We start from the raw sequence: 18,377 nt of genomic DNA, 5'->3' as shown, positions 1-18,377 counted from the left end.
GCCTCTCATTATAAATCACTACGCTTGTTTTATTTTTAAAGAAACCTTCATGCAGCAAGTACCTAATCAAGCTCACATGGCCCTCGCTAATGCACCCGTGATGAACTATAGGGAACGTGCTAAAATCGCCAATAGTCTACACTCAGCCAGCCAACAATGCATCATTCCTCCTCCTTTCTCTGCCTCAATTTTCCAGGTCAGCAAGGCCCTTAACATAAGGATGCTCGTGCCTGCAAAACAGACGACGCAGGGCTTGTGTTTTTACCATGCGCGCTTTGGCATGAACGCTAGAAAGTGCCGACCCCCTTGCAGCTTCGGCAGTGCCGTCGCATGGAGACACCAGAGGTCTGTGAACATCGTGGGTTTCAGCTACCAATGTTGTTTACTGTTCATTACAGACATCCTTTCAGGATGAAGCTTCTGGTGCTCAAGTGAGCCTGCTGCCGGCATTGATGAGAAGGAGAAGAGTAACAAAACCTCGCTGGAGGCTGCCGATAGCAGTAAGATACAGACTTAAGGGACACAATAGGTGACACTCTGCTTCAGTGGGCAATGTTACACATGGGACTTCGTCCTGGCTAAAGTGGCTAGATCTCTGCTGGGTGCAGATTTCTCGTGTGTCCAAGGACAGTTAGCCAATCTTAAGAACTGCTGGATTGTGGCTGTCAAGGACTTTGGGTCCTTACCCTGCTCCCACAATGTGTTCTCCACAACGACTCTGTCAAGGGTATGCACCACTGTATGTGAGTTTGATCGTCTCCCATGGGTCCTGCTCAGGCTCAGAACTGCTCCAAAAGAGGGACTACAGTCCTCCATGACTGAGTAGGTATACAGGCAGCCATTTCATTCCTGATGCCACGACTTCCTGGTTGGCCTCTCAGATTCCACCCTCCTCAGTGAATTCAATTCCTCTTCACCTATTCCTACTTCCCATCATAGTGTACAGCACTCTTGGGTTCCTGTTGGGTTCCACTTCGTTTGTTTTCGTCCGCCATGATGCACACCAACATCCCATTAGGCCCCCTTACATTGGCCTTTCCGCATTTTTGAACAGGGAGAAGAGACTTTTATCATAGATAAGAGGGATAAACCTGAACGTTTTTCAGTAGATCACCTTAAACCGGCCCATCAAAATTTTGAGTATTCTGCAACCATGCCCCCAGCATTAGAACATGACCATGAGGGTGTAAACATATCTCTGGACGAGCCAGTGGCACCTGCGGTTCCTCTACCCATGGAACACAAGGCCCAAGCTGGGTGACTTGTTCAAGCTCCAAACAGGCTTACAAAGCCAGTTTCAGTGAATTCTGGAGGGGTCTGTGTAGGGTAACGTATTTGGGAGAAATTTACTTGATTCACACCCACCGACATTGAGTTGGGGTTTTGCTTTAAGAGGCTGGTCTGACCTGATGATATTGTTACGCAAGGATTTTTATTGTGTTTTTGCGTTTAGACTTTGGAGTTCAATAAAATGTGTTATGGGTTTCATTAAGCATAAAACCCCTCACTTTGTTTTATTCTACAGTACCATCTAAAAGATGCACTCATCTAGGTTATTCCAACAGCACCTCACAGAACAAGCAACTTCTCTTACCAAGAGGAACAAGGGTTCAGGCTCATGTGAATACTACACACTTACCACAAGTTGTGTATTATCCTGACTTGGAAACATGCCCCCTATCCTCATTGTTACAGGGTCTAAATCCTGGAACTACCCATTCAGCAGCACTGAAGGTGTACCTTCACCAGAAGGACAAGAGCAGACATTTAGAGGTATTCCAAAACTGTGACAGTTTTGATCGACAGAAAATATGGAGTCTTGTTATCTGTCATGGGTTGTGGACTGTGCTTTCCTTGATCTGCTCATGTGACCTAATTTCATTACCCTAGTCCTTGGAATACCCCAGGACCTCTCTGATTGGGTTCAGGGTGCTTTTGACCAATAAGCTTGTCCCATGGATCAGACGCGGTTAAGAGTGTGACAATGAGAGATCTGAACAGAGTGCAGCCCATTGTCTCCAAATATCTGATCCCGCCAAAGCACATTAATTTACAGGAGCATTTGATTCTGCAGCTTCAGTCGGTGGATGCAGAACTGTAGTTTAGCCGTTTGTCATGCAACGATACCTGTGAGCTGTCAGCAGTGATTTCCTAAGACTAGGTGTTAGCGAAATGCTGGGAATATTCAGATGTCAGGCAGCATTTTTAGTGAGAGAAACCTAGGTAAAGCTTCAGTTTGTTGATGCTTCAGTTCATTTTATTCCAATTCTAATAAATGATCATTGACTTTAAATCACCATTTCAATTTGTGCAAATAATGCCTGCCTGGCTGAGCATTTCTGGCATTTTTTGGTTTTGTCTCATTTTTGTTTTTATTTAATCTCTTAAAGTATGACCTCAGTAAGATATTTGGCAGTGTGCTTCAATAGCATTTAATTCCATAGTGACAGCAGTCCATCCCTCTCTATCACCATTCCTCACTAGATACAGTTGCCATTAACCTTGTAAATGATTAGATAAGAGATGGAAGGAAAGAGGCTTATCTTTCATGAGTACACCATCTTCTTGCCTGCAAGCAATAACCTGTAACTTGTCCAGACATCGGAGCTATTATTTCACTATCTACTTAAAGCTATTAGTGGTTAAGGAAGATTGAATTAAATAAGTGAAGCACTTGGCCTCTTTTTAACAAATTGATTCCCATCCAGCCTCGATTGCCACTATTTCAGGAACAATACAGCCCTTGTGTATCTTGGCAAAGTGCTCTGCTAACCTTGTCAAGGATTTAAAGCACGAATATAATATTAGTACAGTCCCCATCAGACTCTTTCCACCTATCACAGTCATTCTGCTCCCTCGGGCTGGTGGACAGAAATATGCCATCTGCCCCTCTCAGGAGAATAAAAAAATATAGTTTAGCTGTATTTTTTAACCTATTTAAATCTATTTGAACGTTTTAGATGTTTCTGACTATCAGATGTTGTTTTAAAAGCCTGTGATGGCACAGTCTGCCCAAGGCTGTTGGTGAAATGTTTCCAGTGTTTAAAAGTCATTTGGATAGGGACTCAGAGAAGAGAGACAAAGAGGAATACAACCCTTTCAGGTACTTCACACAAAATGCTAGAGGAACTCCGCGAGTCTGGGAGCATCAATGGAAAGGAATAAAGAGTTAATATTTCAGGCCAAGACCCTTCATCAGGACCTTACAGATAACTATCCGGTTCTTTTCTGAATGACACAATTAAATCTGCCTTCACCAGTCTTCACCCTTCTCTCCTCCCATCTCTCTTCTCCTCCACTGGTAATCCTACCCATTTCCTCTAACAAAAGCTGTTTTTAGTGTTGTTATTTCTGTTTTATTTCAATCAATTGTTTTCATTCTGTGATTGCTCCTGCAAAAAGAACATTTTCTTTTTTGTCCCCTCTGTCCAGTTAAACAGATGTCTCTGTTCCTGCAAGGAAAAAGTCGGCTCTTCTCCTCTTAACAAAAGATTGACCACTCTTCCTCGTGGTCATGATCTGAGATTATGGACTCATTCCTGGCACCTATTGGTACATCACTGATTGAAGCTTGCACAAAGCTGGTCACTTGCACAAGAATCTGAATTTCTGTCTTTTCATTAACGTGATTCCATTCCTTATGTATAAAATCATGAGGGACACAGACAGAGTGGATGAACTCAATATTTTTCCCAGGGTTGGAGAATCAAGAGCTCCAGAGCATAGATTTATGGTGAAAGAAAAAATTAAGAAGAACTGAAGGGAAACCTTTTTGCACAGACGTTGGTTTGCACGTGGAATGAGCTGCCTGAGGAAGTGGTTGAGGCAGATACAATAACAACTTTTACAATACAGGTGGACAGGTACATGGGATAGGAAAGGTTTCGATGATTATGGGCCAAAAGCTGGCAAATTGACTAGCTTAGATGGGTATCTTGGCTGGCATGGTCCCGTTGAGCTGAAGGCCCTGTTTCGGTACTGCATGTCTCTATGACTCTCTTGTTATTTATTTGCATGAAAAGTCCTTAGTTATTTCAAGTAATATAATTCTGCTATGTTCTTTGCTTTAATGGATTAGTCTCCCTTCCTGTGTCTGATGTAAAATAAGAAATGGGAGCCATTTCCATCCCATGATAGATCTATCATCAAACAGCCGTCTGTACTACTTTCCTCCCCCTCACGCAGTGCCTGGAGGATGAAACAGTTTACATTGCTGATGCCAGAGAGGACAGAAGACTGTCACATGTAACATGAAGTTTACAAATATTAGTTCTGCATACACGTCTCATATTTTGGAGAAATCACGCCATAACATTTTGGTTCACCTTACAGCAAAGAATCCCTTTCAGAAAAGCAAAGTGAAGGCAGATGTAGACAGAAGAATGGCTGTGTGTGATGATAACGGTTGAGTGGCCATGAATGCAGGGATTGGTGTATAACTTGCTGACAATTTGTGCAGGGCTGATTACACGGGGATGAGATTACAAGTTAATTGAAAGAGTCGCCTGTGACTGACTGATGCACTAATTCTTCCTGGCTGCGAGTCTGCTTTTACCCACTTGTCTCTCTCTTTCTTACAATGGGCCGTCCTCCTCCTCCTTCTGCTGCAAGTACCCTCTGTTTGTCTGACAAAATCAATGCTGAAGGCACACACTACAGTATTGGCATATTTAACACTAATCTGATTACAGCATGTGTTTTGTTGTCATGATGAACAGGGCTGAAATGAGTATCTCTTAATTGATTTAATGAGGAGATCTCTAACATCTGTCAACATTGAGAAATACTTGGAACAGAACTCATTGGAGTTCTGTCATGGGATCCACATGAACTCAGCTGCCCTCTGCAATCCACGTGGTCTTGTCAATATTTCCTCAGAAGGTTCACACTGTTGAATGGGTAGCAGAGTCAATAAGTGAGAGATTTTGAGTACAGAAGTGTCAGATTGAGTCTGGGTCAGTCAGTGAATTGCAACCTAGGTTTTCCATTGACTGGTGAACTATTGTTCCCCTCGGCACCTTCAGAAACAGGGTGTTGTGAATGCAGCCCAGTCCATCACACAAACCAGCCTCCCTTCCACTGACATTGTCTACACCTCCTCCTGCCTCAGGAAAGATGCCAACATAATCAAGTACCCTTCCCACTGTAGTTATTCCCTCTTCTTCCTCCCTCCCTGCCCTTGTTGAGTAGAAGATACAAAAACTCGAGATCAAGTGCCAGCACAAGTACCACCAAACTCAAGGACAGGCTTTATCAGGAAACATGAAAGATTGCAGATGCCAGAATCTAGGGAAACAAAAAAGCTCAACAGGTCAGGCAGTATCTATGTCAGGAAGTCACAGCTGACATTTTCAGTTGAGTTGATGGACCTCAGGTAAAGTCTCTTGCTCTTAAAAGTCTATACTCCATCTTGGTAGTTTCCAACCTGATAGCACGAACGTTGATTTTTCTAATTTCCAGTAACCAATCCCCTCTATCCCTAATTTTTCCTTATCTCACCAGCCCCCATTGCCATATCTCTTCCTCTCTTTCCCCTCTCCAATCTTCTCGATCTGTCCACCCCCCACACATTCCTCCCTCCAGTTTCCCTCCTCCCTTCCTTCCCTTTATTCCACGGCGCACTGTCCCCTCCTATCAAATTCCATTTTCTTCAGCCGTTTATTACCTCCACCTATCATCTTTCAACTTCTTCCATCATTCCCACCTCAACCCTTACCTTCTGATCACCCCCTCCCAAAACTGGATCCACCTGCGTAGTGATTATATCCCCTCTTTCTTTCCAGTCCTGAAGAAGGGTCTCAATCCAAATCATCCCTCCAGAGATGCTGCCTGACCTGCTGAGTTCCACCAGCACCTGTGGGTGTTTCTACTGTGATTTTATGTTCATTTTTGAGATCTGGACATTGGTGGCCAGGCTATTATTTGTTACCCATTCATAATTGCCTTTGTGAATGTGGTGGTGAGCTATCTTCTTAAATTCCCACGTGCAAAGACCCCAGCCACCCATTTTCTCTTCCTCCTCCTCCCATCAGGCAGGAGATATGAAAGCTTGAAAGCACATATCACCAGACTCAAGGACAACTTCTGCTATGCTGTTATAAGACTAATAAATAGATTCTTAGTATGATAAGTTGGACTATTGACTTCACAATCTATTTGTTATGATCTTGCATCTTAACATTTAACTGCCCAACACATCCTCTGTAGTTATTACACTTTATTCTGCATTATTATTGTTTTATCTTGTTCTGCCTTGATGCACTGTGTATTCATGTCTCTTTTTAGGGCATTACAGTAGCATAATGGTTAGTGTAATGCTTTAGAGCACTAGCTATTTGGGTTCAATTCCTGCCGCGGTCCGTAAGAAGTTTCTGCTTTTCTGATGACCATGTGGGTTTCCTACAGGTGCTCTGGTTTCCTCCCACATTCTGAAGCATTCAAGACCCAGGAAGTAATACTTCTGCTCTGTTAAACCCTGGTTAGACCATATTTGGAGTATTGTGTTCGATACTGGTCACCTCATTATAAGAAGTGGCTAACTGAAATGGCTAGCACCAGAGGACACAGTTTTAAGGTGCTTGGAAGTAGGTACAGAGGAGATGTCAGGGGTAAGTTTTTTACGCAGAGAGTGGTGAGTGCATGGAATGGGCTGCCGGCAACAGTGGTGGAGGCAGATATAATAGGGTCTTTTAAGAGACTCCTGGATAGGTACATAGAGCTTAGAAAAATCAAGGACTATGGGTAACCCTAGGCAAGTTCAAAAGTAAGTATGTGTTTGTCACAGCATTGTGGGCTGAAGGTCCTGTATTGTGCTGTGGGGTTTCTATGTTTCTATGAAGGATGAGGAAGCTTCAGGGAGAGTGCAGAGGATATTTATCAGGATGATGCCTGGATTAGAGTGCATGCCTTATGAGGATAGGTTAGGTGAGGTGGAATGAGATAGAGTTGTACAAGATGATAAGAGCCATAGATCAAGTGGATAACCAGAGACTTTTTCCCAAGGCAGAAATGGCTAATACCAGGGGTCATAATTTTAAAGTGACTGCAGGAAAGTATGTGGGGGATGTCAGAGATAAGTTCTTTACACAGTGTGCTGGTCATAGTTCCCTCTAAGCTGTGCGTGTGTGCACGCGCACACAAGTTTTTCAACCAGCGCACAAAGGAAGTTAATGTGCGCACAAAAGGTTAGTTACCTAAAATAATGTAGTAGTTAATAATTATACTTATTGAAAATAATCTTTTAGCTAACTGTTTCTGTTAACTAGTTAGTCGGTTTTTCAAGTACCACAATGCACGTCACTAATTTACGTCACCTCACCTTTCCTGTTTCGACTCGTACAGCTGCACCACGGGGCCGCCATGTTTGGCGGACAGTGTTCATATCATAAAGTTTACAAAGATCTGTTTCAAATCCTGTAGATAGCTTGCTAAGTTTTTATTGGAAAAAATATTGATTCACTATGTTGAATTCAAAAAAAAGCGAAGGGCCTGAAGCGCAAAAGAACTGCAAATTTGTTCAAAGTTGAATGGCTTAACAAAATAGTAGAAACTATTACACTGAAAGCTCATGAGGTCATGAACGCTCAACTACGAGAAATATTTTTGTATGATTCGGAAACTGGAGTTATCTGTTTGTATTGTCGTGATGCGAAAGTTACTGGAGAATTTGCTAGTGGAAAGAAATGGGATGATATTTGGTAACTTGATTTTTTGAAGCGTCATTTGGCAAGTAAATCACATTTGGATGGTGTACAAAAACTCAGGCAACAGAACCCGTCATTACCCGTTACAGGAGTGCTACGCATGTTACGGTTGAGTGCAGATGAGCAAGAGTGAAAACGATCAAACCCAGAGGAGATCAAAGGTGAGGTACAAGAATGGTCAGCTTTTGATTTCTCCACTATTGCAGACTGCGACTTCACATTTGGCGGTGAACAAGTTAATGCCTTATGTCTAAAATATCATGATTTTCTAGCTGAAAATATTGTAATAGTTAGACAGTTTAATGATTTCAAATTTTCTGTGCAAGAAAAAATTCAATCCAAATCGATTTCAAGCTTTGCTCAAATGGTGGCATTTGTACTTCAAACTGAACAGTTTAGCGACCTTGCACAGTTGATGGACATTGGGGGAACCTTTCTTGCGTCTAGTGCGGACTGTGAATGAGGTTTTAGCCTAATGAATCAACTCAAAAACAAGCTGAGAAACCGTTCAGGTGAATGTCATTTGGATATGTTAATGAGAATCAAAAACCTAAAATGGGATAGAAGTTCCATTAGTCGAGATAGAGTTTACAAAGAATGGGTAAATGCCAAAGACAGGAGAGAGAAAAAAATAACTGAGTGACTTAAATATGATAAAAATTAAATATCTCCAACCTGATGGCATGAACATTGACTTCTCTGACTTCGGTTAATGCCCCTCCTCCCCTTCGTACCCCATCCCTTAATTATTTATTTACTAATTATTGTTGTTATTATTATTATTATGATTTTTTTCTTTCCCCTTTTCCCTTTTTTCTCTCTTTTCTCTCCCTCTGTCCCTCTCACTATAACTCCTTGCCCATCCTTTGAGCTCCCCCCCGCCACTTTTCTTTCGCTCTAGGCCTCCTATCCCATGATCCTCTCCCTTATCCAGCCTCGTATCCCTTTGGCCAATCAACTTTCCAGCTCTTGGCTCCATCCCTCCCCCTCCTGTCTTCTCTTATCAGTTCGGATCTCCCCCTCCCCCTCCCACTTTCAAATCTCTTACTATCTCTTCTTTCGGTCAGTCCTGACGAAGGGTTTCGGCCTGAAACGTCGACTGTACCTCTTCCTATAGATGCTGCCTGGCCTGCTATGTTCACCAGCACTTTTTTTGTGTGTGACTTAAATATGTATGTTATTTTGTTGTTATTCTGTGCAGTTTTATGTCAAATATTTTGTAAACCTACATAAACTGTCCCATGTGTGCATTCAGTGCACACATACTTCTGTCACAGGAAAAAAATTTGCACAACGTAAGATTATTGCGCACACTGACTACTAAAAATTAGAGGGAACATTGGTGAGGGATGTGTGCCATGCCCTGCTACTGGTGATGGTAGAAGGTGATACATTGGGGGCATTTAAGAAACTTTTAGATTAAGCTCTTCGATCACCTGGATGATGAAAAAATGGAGGGAAGTTTGAGATTGATCTTAGACTAGGTTAGAAGTTCAGCGCCTGCTCTCTGCTGTAGTGTTCTGTGTTTCATATTCTCTACGTTACGTTATCCTTATCAGGAATAAGAATTTCCCACCTCCAAATACCTGCAATATGTTCAAAAGTTTGATTTTGGATTAGTTTGCAGGGTACATTGTCCATCCCAAAAAAGCAGCCTCCTGAAATGTACAAAGAGAGAACTGGCATGTGATGCTGCCTGGCCCGCTGCGTTGCACCAGCATTTTGTGTGTGTTGCTTGAATTTCCAGCATCTGCAGATTTTTTCGTACTGGCATGTGATGATGATTTTCTCAGAGGTATAGTATGTCAGGATGTAAAGGCAATCTTTTTGAAATAGGGCAGTCAAAAGCTATTCTTTCCTTGCAGCACTCTCTATGGAGTTCTGCGCTTCCATGGGGTGTGATGCTGTATTTAAGGCATGATTTTAATTGGAAGTAAGCACAACTACTGTGTGTGGAACAGATACTCAGTATGCATCTGCGATTGTTCTCTTCATCATAATAACTATATCCAGTCTTTTAATAATAACTACTTCAGTTTGATCTAATTCTGAAAATTGCTATATAGTGCAACTATTTCCGTTCTTTTTAACTGTGTTTTAATCATCCCTAATGAATGGTGCTGAGGTTTCCCAAACTACCCTTAATGATCATTTCAAAACTGTTTTGGTTTTGAGAAATTTGAAACATCTTGGCAACAGCTTCAGGATTTTGTCTGCAAGTATTAGCATTCATTTCTTTGAACCACTCTCTGAACCTTCCTGCACTGCAGGCCAGATCGTTTCTTTTACAATTATTCCAACAAAATTATAATGTCTCCAGGAATGCATCGACACACCACAAATGTATGTCCAAAGAGGTAGAGGTTCATTTACAGGACACTACTCTATGTACATGTTAAGGTTATATGTCCAAATTGAATCTCTGTTAATTTATTACATTGCTGGATAGCAGGGGCATCATGTGATTCTGGTGACCAATAAGATCACAATGCAAACACATACAGATAGAAATAGAGAAAACAACAGACTCAGTGCTTAAAGGTACATGACAAGAATGGCTAATACAAGGAGTTGTTTCTCATTAAGAATCAATGGCACCTTCAAATCAGCTTCTCTATAGAGGTCTGTTGCATTTCCAAATTAATCCTTATGTCTCTGGGGTAGAATTGAGTCCTTTGTTGTTATATTTGAGTAGGTATATCGGCTGGCTAGCTGACATAAAAATTTAAATGTAGTTTGAAACATGAACTCTGTTTCTTTTTTTCATATGTGATGCCTTATCTGCTAGGTATTTCCAGCAGTTTAGTCTTCATTGCATAATGCATTTGTGTGGGCATGTTAAACTCTGCATCTGAAGTTCGGTATCAATAACATGTTGAATTTAATGTACGGATATGCATGACAGTTCTGTATATTTAAGGTCTCCAGTTGGAGTTGAATTTCTACCCCATTGGGTTTATTGAAACTGATCATCCAAAATTTTTCAGATTCTGAAGCATTCTGCTTGGATTGGCAAGTAACAACTGTAACATCACTGCTGAAGGAAGGAGGAAAAGAGAACCACAAGATGGCTGACCTGGGACTGGTTGTCAAGAAAGCAGTGGAATTCATTGTTAAGGAAGTGGCAACAGGGTGTTGAAGAATTCGTTGTGTGATTTTCTGAGAGACTAATTCATATCTTCACAGTTTGTAATGAACAAGACAGAGCATACGTATCATATTTAGATTTTCAAAAGGCATTTGACAAGCTATTATAAAAAAAACACTTATGCAAAATAACTTCTTAAGGTAAAATGTCAATAGTAGTGGAAAGGGAGAAATGGATCTCAACTCAGCAGGCCAAGCAACATCTAGAAAATAAAGAATACAGTTGATGTTTTGGGCCGAAACCCGGTGTGGTCTCTTGTATATCGGTGAGACCTGACATGGATTGGGAGACTGCTTTATCGAGCACCTACACTCCGTCCGCCAGAAAAAGTGGTATCTCCCAGTGGCCACCCTCTTTAATTCCACTTCCCATTCCCATTCTGATATGTCTATCCATGGCCTCCTTCTCTGTCATAATGAGGCCACACTTGGGTTGGAGGAACAACATCTTATATTCCGTTTGGGTTGCCTCCAACCTAATGGCACGAACAAACTTCCAGTAATGCCTCCCACCCTGTCCCCCCCTTCACTATTTCCCATCCTCTTTTTCCTCTCTCACCTTATCTTCTTGCCCACCCATCGCCTCCCTCTGGTGCTCCTGCCCCTGTTTCTTTCTTCCGTGGCCTTCTTCCCAGCTCTTTCCTTCATCCTTCCACCTCCAGGTTTCACCTCTCACCTTGTGTTTCTCTCTCTCCCCCACCCCCCTCCCAGCGCTTAAATCTACTCCTCAGATTTTTTCCTCCAGTCTTGCCAAAGGGTTTTGGCCCAAAACGTCAACTGTATTCTTTTCCTAGATGTTGCCTGGCCTGCTGAGTTCCTCCAGCATTTTGTGCGTGTTGCTCGGATTTCCAGCATCTGCAGGTTTTCTCTTGTTTGTGAAAGGAGAAATGGATAATTGGAATAAATATGGTATTTTCTGGCTTTTAAGCTGCTGTGCCAGTACATCATTTGGTTAATTGAGAGGGATCTCAGCATTGGCACAAAGTTTCTTATCCATGGTACAGTATTGATCCTTGTCCCTCTTTATGTTCCTGAGATCTGACTACTTACAGCAGACTCGTAAAGGCATTGCAAAAATGCCACCAACAAAGCCTTTGAAAATTCCTCCAAGTTCACCAGAAGGACAAGCGAACCCCTAATGTCAGTTCTTGTTCTTTGTTATTGTTTTTTTAATTTAGTTACAATAGGCCCTTCCGGCCCTTCGAGCTGCGCTGTCCAGTAAGCCTCGATTTAATCCTAGCCTAATCACGAGAAAATTTACAATGACCAATTAACCTGCCGTTTATACGTATTTGGACTGTGGGAGGAAACCAGAGAACCCAGAGGAAAGCCACATGGTCACAGGGAAAATGCACAACCTTTTTACAGGCAGTGGCAAAAACTGAAGCCAGGTCACTGGTACTTTAAAACATTGTGCTAACCATGATACCACCATGCAAATGTGTCCAGTATTGAGGCTCTGGTCACAGTCATTTGTGCTGGCCAGGTTACAACATGCACAATCCTGATATCAGATGCCCAAAGCAAACTAGCTCAATTTCAAGCTCTGTGTGATGGAAAGCGATTTCCATATTTCCATATAAAAAGGCCGTTCAGCTTATCAAGTTTGTGCCAATGAAAATAGCAATCATATTCCTCTATTAATTTTCCTGTAATAATCTATTTTCACATTCCCAATAAATTACCGGCCACCTGCACTAGGCACAATTTATAGTGGTCACGGTCCGCAGGTGTTTGCAATGTGGGAGGAGACCAGAACAATCACAGGGGTCACAGGGGTCACAGGAAGAACGTGCATGCTTCACATGGGCAACACCTGAGGTTGCAGATCTGGGACTGCAGCTCTGCTGACTGTGCTACTGTGCCTCCCCAGGCTGGCAGGAGATTCACAAACAAACTCTAAGCCTCCTCTAACGGACTCTAGGAACCGCCAGTCTATGAATTTTCAGAGTGCAAGGGAACAATTTGGGTGGAATGCCTCAATGCCTCCGGAGTACACCGAGGCTCCATCATGAATAGTGAATAGGATCTCACAAAGTACCCAGCACTCACTCCGCCAGCCGTCACCTGCCCCATCTGCAGAAGAGCCTGATGTCCATACATTGCTCTAATTAGTTACCGCAGAACCGGAATGGTAAGTCAACCACAATCATGAGGGACAGTTTAAATTAAAAGAAAACTAGTGTGGAGCTACAAAGGACCCTACTCAAACTACAACCTTCGACAGAGTATATTCATGACAAATGTAATGTATCTAAGTTTGCTGACAATACAAAGCTCTGTGGTAAACAAACCTGTGAGGCAGGTGCCAAAGAGCCTATACTGTATATACTGTAGACAGGCTAAGGGTCTGAGCAAGAATGTGGCAGATGGTGTACAAAAAAGAGAAATATGAGGTTTTACACTGTTGTTAGAACAGTTTGAGGGATAAGTATTTTTAAATGGTGAAGAACTAATTCAAAAGGGTTTCCTTACCCTGTGAACAAAAGTGAAAATTACAAATGTTATATCCTTGGGCAAGAAAGGATTTAAGGGATAAATTCAGTAACAATAGAGCAGTCAGTTTAACAGTTATGCCTACCTAGTTTGTCAGAGATTTTTGATGAGAGTCACAATCAGGTTCATTATCATTGTCTTATCAGTCTGGCTCCTGGCCTTCACGTGTGGCTTATTACTAAGCCCAACGGAACCGTTTCTACTGATGGGAGAAGGGGCATGGGTGGGTTACTGGCACCTGAAAACCGATCATTTCTGGCAGATGTGGCTCATCAGTCGTGGTTGACAGCTCAACTAGGAGGAGGAAAACTCTGATCTCAAATCTCCGCTGCCTTGTGGCCATACCCACTCATGGGGAAGACTTTGAGAGTAAACCCCGAGGGAAAAATCCAGAGCTGGAGCCCCTAAGGCAGTCCTATGTTGAGTTCAATACTGACTGGCAACTCCTGCGGTGCAGCTGGTGCCAAACCGTAATCAGTCTCTGCCATTCATTTGGGTTCATCAGATGTGTGGAGAGGGAGAGCTTGCTACATGGGCAACAGCATGTTCTCCATATCGTACTGCCCAAGGTTGCGTATCTAGACAGCTAGGATGCAATATCCATGGTCAACCCTGACTGACGGAGGCCTCAGACCCAGACTCAGACATATACGATGAGAAATTTGTTGTTTTAAAATTATTATATGTTACAAAATAAGAGAGGAAAAATCTAGGCAGAACTTTAATAAAACATTGGTTCGGCCCTAGCTGGGGTATTGTGTGCATTTCTAGTCAGCACTCTGAAGGAAAGATGTGATTGCACTGGAGAGAGTGCAGTGCAGATGTTCATTTGGATAGAGCATTTCAGATAAAAGATGAGAATGGATAGGTGGGGTTTGCTTTCTTTGGAATGGAAGAAACTGAGAGGGTTCCTGAATTAAGTATGCAAAATTATCAGAGGTGTAGATAAGGAGGATAGAGAGAAAATTTCCCTATAACAGAGATATCAAAACCAGAGACACAAGTTTAAAGTGAAGAGTAAGAGAGCGTGAGAGGGGATGCAAGATTTTTTTTTGTCCAGAGGTTGGTTGCAATCTGACATGGACTGCCTGAGAAGGTGGTTGTACCAGGATGATCTCCTGAATCTCTACTGCATCAGCAGTTACTGGAAAAGGGATAAGTGTAGAGTCACAGAGTCATAGAGTTATACAATGCAGATCAAGGTGCCTTTATCTGCCCCATATCCTTCTGAACCTTTCATGTCCATGTACCTGTCCAAAAGTCTTCTTTATGTTGTTTACTGTATCTGCTTCTACTATTTTCTTTGGCAGATATTTCCATATACCCACCACCCTCTGTGTGGAAATGCCTGTGAATCATGTTCCCCTTAGTTTTACACTTCCTTACCCTGGATAAAGGGTTTTCCACCTTATCTATGCCACTCATGATTTTATAATCTTCCATAAGGTCGTCTATGACCCTCTTTCATTGAAGAGAAACTGTCCCAGCACTCATCGGCCTTCCTGTCAGTCTTCTTGCACTAAAGCAAATGCAGTTTAGCCAATCAGACCTTCTTCACTCCCTGTCCTGCTCATGTGCGTCCTGTCTACTGGTCTTGCTCATTATAATCTATCTATTTTCCTCAACCTTCTCATTGGCAGCACTACTACTTTATGGTCTCACCTCCTCACAGGAAATGTTTTAACTCTACCGACCAGCTCCAGCAATTCCCCCTACCAGGATCTGGTCTTCTTCCAGTTCAAGTGCAACTCTTCGCTCTTACACTGAAGCATTGCCAATGTTCCAAACACCTGAATTTCTCCCCTCAGCTACATATTCACCTGCCTATTCCTGCTAGTCCTATCCTCTCTAGCAAATGGCATTGAAAGTAATCCAGAGATCACGACCCCAGAGGTCCTGCTTTTTAATGTTATAAATGATCTGGATGAGGAAGTGGAGGGATGGATTAGTAAATTTGCTGATGACACAAAGGTTGGAGGTGTTGTGGATAGAGTAGAGGGCTGTAAGAGGTTACAGCGGGACATTGATAGGATGCAAAAATGGGTTGAGAAGTGGCAGATGGAGTTCAACCCAGATAAGAGGGAGGTGGTTCATTTTGGTAGGTCAAATATGATGACAGAATATAGTATTAATGGTAAAACTCTTGGCAGTATGGAGGATCAGAGGGATCTTGGGGTCCAAGTCCATAGGACACTCAAATTTGCTGCACAGGTTGACTCTGTGGTTAAGAAAGCAGATGATGCATTGGCCTTCATCAACGAGAGGTAATGTTGTAGCTATATAGGACCCTGGTCAGATCCCACTTGGAGTACTGTGCTCAATTCTCGTCGCCTCACTATAGGAAGGATATGGAAACCAGAGAAAGGGTGCAGAAGAGATTTACAAGGATGTTGCCTGGATTGGGAGCATGCCTTATGAGAATAGGTTGAATAAACTCGGCCTTTTTTCCTTGGAGTGACGGAGGATGAGAGGTGACCTGATGGAGGTGTATAAGATGATGAGAGACATTGATCATATAGATAGTCAGAGACTGAAATGGCTAGCATGAGAGGGCACAGTTTTAAGGTGCTTGGAAGTAGGTACAGAGGAGATGTCAGGGATAAGTTTTTGACACAGAGAGTGGTGAGTGCATGGAATGGGCTGCCGGCGACAATGGTGGAGGCGGACATGATAGGGTCTTTTAAGAGACTCCTGGACAGGTATATGGAGCTCAGAAAAATAGAGGGCTATGGGTAACCTTAGGTAACTTCTCAGGTAAGGATATGTTTGGCACAGGCAGTGGGCCAAAGGGCCTGTTTTCTGCTGTAAATTTCCTATGCTATGTTTTTATGTTAGGCCTGCCTCCCTTTATTTACTCTGTACCACTTCATCCCTTTTCTACTTGTATTGTTGGTAACAAGATGTTCCTTATATACACAGGTAGCTGTTAGTCAGTATAGACATGGTGGGATGAAGTGCCTTTTAATGTGCTGTATGACTTTTCACTCTGTATCTCTATAAATAGCCCAGCACCTTATTCAGAGCAAGGACCAAAAATCTGCCCTCCCTGTGCCACTCTCAACCAGCGAACAGACAGGAAAATAGTTTCTATGTTTGTATTTTGACTTCAGTGGAATTGCATATCCGGAGGAAAGTTACGAAGGCATCCAATATTCTTGCTTCCATTCAAACCTAATGGCCAAACCCAAAATTTCTATTCCAATACCAGTACCTATTAGGCAATGTTAAGCAATGTTTCGAAGTCCAGTGTATGCATAGCCTAGCCATTTATTCATTCTGAACCATTGCTCCAATCATCATATAGCTTTGATTTGCATTTCAAGAGAATAAATGCTTGGGAATGTAAGATGAAAAATGGAAAATAATTAAATATATTCATATATTCAGATAATTTACCTGATTTGTTAATGCACCTAGCACTCTCTCCCCAACCCAACAGCATTTTGTTCTAATGTTTTTCTAAAGAGCCATGTAGGTTTCATCTCAATTGTTGCACAAAACCAACTGAGGCAAAAGGAAAGGAATAGAGAAAAAAAGACATCAGAGCTGTTTGTTAATTGTCTTTTCCTGCTGTAGCCATAGCAATCCTAGCTGCCAGACACCGCTTTGTGGCAGACAAACAGTGCATACACTACAGCCTTTCAGTCACAGCAAAAGAAAGAGGATAGAAAGCATTCAGGCAACTCGTGACATTGACTCAGTGCAGTACTTTTCAGCTGCATTTTAGAAATAGCTGTTAATTTAATTCGAAACAAAAGACAAGGGGGTAGGAATAGCAGTCGGGGAAGTGAGGATTAAGGAATGGGCGATTTGAACCAAAAACAGCTGGGGTTCTGACAGGGTCATTGGAGAGAAGTTGTTCCTCTGACAGACTTGCCATGAATTCAGCTGTTCTCATCTTACTTGCTTTTCTAGCCTTGCAAGCAAAGGGCTATGACAAACTTGCATCACTGTGTGATGTCACTGTTGAGCACCAAAATCTTAACACTGACTTATATGAAGAAAGCCAAGCACTTAGTGATCCTCAGTGACAGGAATGCAGACTAGACCTTAGACCCACCACTCTGTTCCAAGATTGCAGTCCTCTCCAAAATCACTGGCAATATGGCAAAGGAAGAAGGAGGCCAACTCAAAACATCAATGGTCTTACAAGCAGGAGGGAATAGAAGGAATGAAGAGTTAATGTGGAGGATTAAGAACAGAGTCAAATTTTGAGGAAAACTGGAAGAAATATAGCAACATCTCTGGAATTTATGTCCTGTGAGCAGTATCTGTTAGGACTTTCAAAAGGAAATTGGGCAGGCGCTTGAGAGAATTTGACCATTCGGGAAAGTTCAGGGGAAGAGGGCTTATGGGATAGCTTTGGTGGTAGTTGGCATAAATACAAATAATTATGCCCTCCTTCTGTGCTATAATTTTATGGTGTGGGGGGGAAATATAGGCAGAGAAGAGGGGACTAGTGCTGGCATGAATCACTTGTAGGTGTGGAAGAGAAAGCCATAGTTTGTTCACTAATTTGGCATGTTCCTTTAAACATATACCAGTTTTTATAGATGCACCAAAGAAAACATCCTATCCAGATGCATCTTGGCCTGTATGACAACTGTTCTGCCCAAGACCATAAAAAACAACAGAGTTGTGGATACAGCTCAGCACTTTATGGAAAGCATCCTCTTATCCTTGGAGAGGAAAACAGAGAATATCTGAGAGGAGTAGAGTCTTTCATTATGCTCGCTATCTCAGTAAAGCAGTGAGCAAAATCAAAGACCCTTCCTACTCCAGACATTCTCTGCTCTCCACACTCCTATCAAGCAGAAGATAAGAAAGCCTGAAATCACATATCACCAGGGTCAAGGACAGCTTCTACCCCATTGTTATAAGATTATTGAATGGCTCCCCAGTATGATAAGCTGGACGCATGACATCACAATCACCCTCATTGTGACCTTGCACCTTATTGTCTCCACAGTACATCAGCAGAACGTTGAGTGCCCTTGATGACATGCCAATTCTTCTCAAACTCCTAATGAA

The sequence above is a fragment of the Mobula birostris genome, chromosome 3 (assembly GCF_030028105.1).
Source record: "Mobula birostris isolate sMobBir1 chromosome 3, sMobBir1.hap1, whole genome shotgun sequence".
Taxonomy (NCBI): Eukaryota; Metazoa; Chordata; class Chondrichthyes; order Myliobatiformes; family Myliobatidae; genus Mobula; species Mobula birostris.
Note: the sequence above shows the minus strand (reverse complement) of the source record.